Genomic DNA, 6,117 nt, shown 5'->3' on the forward strand with positions numbered 1-6,117 from the left:
TTTTGTGATGGCATTTAAACTCCGGTGAGCCAAATTACTGTACCAAGACAGGAAAAAATAACTAGGAACAGCGTGGTTTGGTAGGTGAACATCACTTGATCAAATTGTAGGAAACGATGCAAGGCTTTATGGGTATAAAGCATAAGTGTGGACTCGAGTCACATGACTTGGACTTGATTCAGACTCAACTGAAGAAAATATAAAAAGACTTGGAGCTCGACTTTGCTTGGACTTCAGTCTTTTGACTTAAAATGACTTGATAATCCTCCCCGTGATTAAAAAGCGTGCGCCGAATAGACTACCCATTTTCCTAACAACGGATATACTTTTAATCCGTCTGACAGCAGCCAATCAAGTTGCACGAGCAGGAGAAAAAGGTATACATGGCAACACAGATGACCAGATAAAAAATACTTAAAACCAACTCGACTTGGACTTGATTAGGAAATTGTTGGAACATGTTCTGGGACTTGTTGGTTTTAAATTAGGACTTGACTTGGGACTTGTTGGTGTTGACTTGTAATGCCACAACAGCATATTTTCACATGTTCTTAATTCTTACAAAACACTACAGAGGAAAAATGCATGCATGGCTTAAATCATTATCTCACATAAGATGACCAATCACCCAATTTCTGTTTAATGACTTAAAAGCACAGTCTGGTGTTATGCTATATTTTTATCAACAAATCCCTTGAAAAACTAACAATATGTCAGTCCATTTTACAGTACTTTCTGACTTCCTCAGGACCAAAACCATTGGTTCCTACTGAAGACATAAATCTTTTGAAACGCTCACAAATATATAGGTTTTTTTTTCAAAGGCTTTTCAGTGCTACTGTTGTTTAGAGGCTCTTGTTCACATGCAGTCAGGTAACTTGAACCTAAATGAACCAAACACAAGAACAGACTGAACGTTTCCACTGCAGTTAGGATGGAAAAAAAGGAAAACAAACCATAGGAGTGATCACACCCTCTGTCAATGTGACTTATTAACAGTTGCAAAAATAAAACAACTACAGGGATCCATCATGTGTTGCCTATAATTACCTAATTACATGAGTAGGATGTTCTGCGCCCCCACCCCCCCCTTATCTGGGTGTGCAGAGGCGTTGATGGATGTGAGGTAATAGTGCCGTGCAGCTTCATCTGTCCTGATGAGGAAACCTGTGTTTTTATGGCTCTGAGTAGGAGGGCGGAGAGTTAGGAGAGGCCAGGGGTGGGAGGTGAAGTGTGTTTTGATGGATGTGTGTTGTGAGGGAAGGGGTGGTGAAGTGGTCTAATGGGTGGAGAACAACCTGTAACTTAAAGGTCACAGGTTTGAATCCCTGCCGAAGCCTCTTTGTGTCCATAAATATTGACCTGGGCCCCATTTCGGTGGTGCTGAAGAGGGCGTATAACTGTCTGTAATCTGTGCAGCAATGCTCGCAGCTTTGTGAGGCTTTACTGCTAAATGCTAATGTCAGCATGCTAACATGCTGATGTCAAGCAGATATAATGTTTGCCATGTTTACCATCTTAGTTTAGCATGTTACATTACTTTGCATTACATTAACATGCTAACATTTCTAACACGAATGTCATTAGTTTTGCATAAACCAAAGTATTGGGCAAATAGAAATGTTGACTTGATGATGGCGATAAAGAAAAGCTGAGGGATCACCAGCCAATTCTGTAACAAATGTCATGGCAGTCCATCCAATAGTTTTTCAGATATTTCACTCTGGACTGAAGTGGTGGACTGACTGACAGACCGACGTTGCCATCCCATGAGCCACGCCACTAGCAACACAAAGAAGTTGTTTATTCTTGAAACGTTGACTAACACAATGAAGCTTAATGTACAGTCATTAGTCTACAGCTTTCAGCTTCCTTCCCTTTACCGATATAGATGTGATGATTTATAAAACATGTTACTGGGTGGATGTAGCCTAAATTTAAGAAAGCAAACGATCGATTTAGCTATTGCTCGAGGCAGACATTACTCTTAAGCACAAATTAAACCTGAAATCAAGCAGTGGCGATTCCTATAAGTTCCATGAATATGAACATCATTTAGTGTGAATGTCATTCTGCCATCATTTATTCATTAGACCTAAACATGTGGCTAACAACATGTGAACCATAAATAAAAAGAAATAAGATATAGAGACTGAGAACTTTAGGCAAGAAGAGGGAGAGAACGACGGTGATGACAAAAGCTCAATTTTATTGTTTTTGTCTGTAATTGAAACATCACTGATTTTACATCATAATATATATATATATATTACATACAATATATTGACTAAAAAATGAACAAAGACAATAACTTGTTAATCTATGATAATTTCTAATAGACAGTGATTTTGGGAAAGACATCCTAAACTTAAAAAGTTTCGTACAATGGATTTTATGATAGGATCCAATAATCCGATACGATTTACGATAATAATAAAAATGCTTTTCGGGAACAGGTCCCAGTCCTGTCCAAGTGTCCTTTAGAGAGACGCTGATCCCTTTACGTTCCCTCTGGGGGAAAAAGTGTCCACTAAACAGCTAAAATGTAAATGATGTGGTCCTTCATTTAAAACACTTAATTACCATATTACATTAAATACATAAATGCAAACCTGAAACTTTCCTGGTCCTTGGAAGTTCTCTGTAAAAGCCTGCCTCCCTAAAACATCCATAGCTCAGGTCAAACCACCCATTAACCCGATGAAAATGTCCCCCAATATTGCCACTGACCTCATTTCACCATGGGAATACACAACGGCGACGAGGTTAAGAGCGAGAGCAGCCACAATTACCAAACTGCAATGAATCACAGCTCTCTGAATTATAAGCTCTTATGTTCATTGCAAATGTGTCTCCTTTTTTTAAATAGTTTTTTGTTATAGAGTGATGTTAGTTTGAGTCATCCTCCTTATCATGAGGCTCATCGTATGTGGCCATGAATGACAAAATCAGCATTAAGAAATGAAACATGGCTGTGATTAAAGGGTTTAATCATAGGCCAGTGGGACTTGAGGCTGATCTCACCAGGGAGCTGTATGATTAGAGGTTAGCTGCTCTTTCCCCTGAGAGTGTGTGTCTCGCGGTCTCTTCTTTATTCTGCTTCTACAGTGTGTGCTGGTTCTGTTTTGGTTTGTGTAATAGCATTGTGCTGCCATATTGTTTGATCTCAGAAGACTATCCTAAAACTAAAACAAAAAGTCCCCAATTGGTCAAATGCAAAATAGTGACACTTTTCTTTTCTGTTTTCTCCCCAGTGGCAGAAGTTCACAAAGATAATTTCACATGAATCTCATTTGTTCAGAATCATCAGAACTGCTGCTGACTGTAGCTTCATATGTATTGTACAGACACGAGTGGTATAAATCTTCTCATCTAACTTTTAAGAAAGCAAATAAGCATATTTCCCAAAATGGTGAACTGTTCTTTAAGACTATTGGTACAAACCCAGAATTTGTAAGAATATAATTGTATACACAATACAAGAACTAGCCAATAAGCTAGTGAACGATCTAGCCAGCTAACTAGTTACTTGTATGTTTTTAGCCAATCAATGTGAGATTCTTTTCTAAACAGGTATTTGTTGTTCATGACGCCTGTAAACAGCGACAGACTGGCCTACACCACAACTTTGTGGATAAAAAGCAAGTCATAGCGAGTTCAGTCATCATGATCTCAGACTGTTTTTATTAACCAGTGGCATTTTGAATGGCCGGTACTGTAGTCCTTGTACTGTAGAGCGTGTAGGCAGCGAAATCCCTCTGCTGGCACACATGAAGTTGCCCTCTTCTCACATGCCAGTGATGAGCATAAGGTTCACGCTGTCCCACAGATCCAACCTGACAAGGACATTAACTCTTCAATAGAAATGGTCCGCCAGTGCCTACATTAGTATTTTTCTTGGAGTATCTTCAAATGCTTGATATCCCTAAAATCTGTACAACCTAAACTAAAAAGTTATATAAGTCAATAAACCATAATAATTGAAAAAGTATTATAATTGTGTCAAATTAAAAGACATTAAAAAATTGGACATGTTTTTTTCATAAAATTTTACTAAATAAACAACATATTTATCCAAAAGATTTCTAGATGTAGAAACATGAACAATTTTTTTTTCTCAGCACTCCACAAGTTATTTGAACTATGTAAATTTTTTTTTGTTTTTGAGAAATGCTTATTTTAATGAGCAGAGTGCAAAGGCGTTTTCCTCTGGCTCCACGGTTTTGCACCGCACATAACGTAATGACATCATCCCGAGCGTACAGCGTGATGATGTGAAAGACCGAAGCCTTAGCTTTCCTCTGCAAAAAGAATGAATGCTCTAGCTATTATGGTTTTTATTTTAGATCAATTTAAACAGGATCATGCAAATAACAATCTCCTGCGGCCAGTTCGGAGCCGCCCGCAGGAGGGCCGTTTTCAAAGGGTTAAACTTTCATCTGCTTCTCAGCCATCAGCAATGTCAAATGTGTTTGTTAGAACATATCACCATGCTGGAGGTAGTGCTAACAGGAATTAACCCTGGATCTTTTCAGTGGGGGTGGATCCCTGCCCCACCCATGTGCCCATAAATGCCATTTTGAAACACAGGCAGCTGATTGTAAACAAAGCAGCAGCAAGACGAAAACATGATGACATCTAATCTTTGAAAGAAGAGCTGTTGGTTGCAAGTTTTCATAGTAAAGGAGCATACACAAACATGTCATTTTCCTCAAACTGACGCTTCAACAGAGTGATTCTGCGTCCAGTGGTCGTCTGTGAAAGCTGTTAGCATAGTTTCCCTCCCATAGGATCCCTCCTCTGCTGCTCTGCCTGAGCTTTCTTCCATTTCTTTTCCCTATTAAGGGTTTTTTTGGGAGGAGTTTTTCCTCATCCGAAGGGTCTAAGGTCAGAGGCGTATGCCCTTGAGGCATATTCATGATTTGTGATATTGGGCTATATAAATAAAATTGACTTGACTTGAAGGTTTAAATTAGCTTGTTTACATTTACAATCTTACAAACCTTCATTTGTGGCAGCAGATTTATGTTTCAGTTAACTCTCAATCGATCACATCATTACATTTAAAAGTTTACTGCCTTTGTGATGTTTTCAGTGCCCTTTTCTACCTCCACACATCTCCTTTCCAACATGGATTCAACCATTAAAGTCCAGTGGTGAAAAGTAACAAAGTACATGCACCCAAGTACCGTACTTAAGTACAATTTCTGAGGTACCTTGTTCTTTACTTGAGTATTTCCATGTTCTGCTATTTTATATTTTTTTACTCCACTACAATTATTTGATAACTTTAGTTACTTTATAGATTCAGATTAATGATACAAAATATAATCACCAAATAATTGTATTATTATAGGTTAAGATAAGACTTCACTGATCTGGGGGGGATTTCACAAGCTCCCCAGCAGTAAAATTAGCCCCACCTTAATGCATCACTAATTATAATCCAATAATATAATATACATTATTCTACTCATACTGCATGTTGAGTACTTGTACTTTTGGTACTTTAAAGTTTGATGCTAATACTTTTGAATGCATGACTTTTACTTGCAACAGAGTATTTCTACAATGTGGTATTACTTAAGTAGAACATTGGAGTAGTTCTTCCACCTCTGTTAAAGTAAAAAAAAAAACAGTAACAAAAACAAAGAATAACACAATAAATGTAACCTCCTCCATATTTACTGTGTTGCAGTGGAAAATGCTGTCGGGAAACAACCTGTCGTGTTTTTAGTCTGTGAAACTAGTCTAATTTTTGATGTTACTGAGATGCAGAAGGACAAAAACAACAGCATCATGAAACAAATATCTTTTTAAAAGGACATTTGTTTCATGATCCTGTTCTTCAGTTTAATTCCTGGGACTGTTTGGTCGAAATGGACAATTTATGTGCCAGCTGGATGTTTGCCCATGTTTGGTACTGTTTATTTGTGTGTAATTTCATTTGTGTATGTGTGTCTGGTGTGTGTAGAAACGAACATATGTGTCTGATTACACTTGAATTAGTGTGTGTGAGTTTGTGTGTTAGTTTATGTATCTCCATGTCCACAGTAAGTGTTTTCCTGCCTCTGTGTTTTTGTTTGGAGGCTGGTTACATGGAGCTGGATGCAAATG

The 6,117-nt window shown here is 38.0% G+C and overlaps 1 protein-coding gene across 3 annotated transcripts in view; it reads left to right on the plus strand.

The window, feature by feature from the left end:
* brf1a (BRF1 RNA polymerase III transcription initiation factor subunit a) overlaps positions 1-6,117 on the plus strand; it is a 129,334-nt gene that overhangs the window by 48,441 nt on the left and 74,776 nt on the right. The gene's annotated exons all lie outside the window — the stretch shown is intronic.

The sequence above is a fragment of the Siniperca chuatsi genome, linkage group LG15 (assembly GCF_020085105.1).
Source record: "Siniperca chuatsi isolate FFG_IHB_CAS linkage group LG15, ASM2008510v1, whole genome shotgun sequence".
Lineage (NCBI taxonomy): Eukaryota > Metazoa > Chordata > Actinopteri > Centrarchiformes > Sinipercidae > Siniperca > Siniperca chuatsi.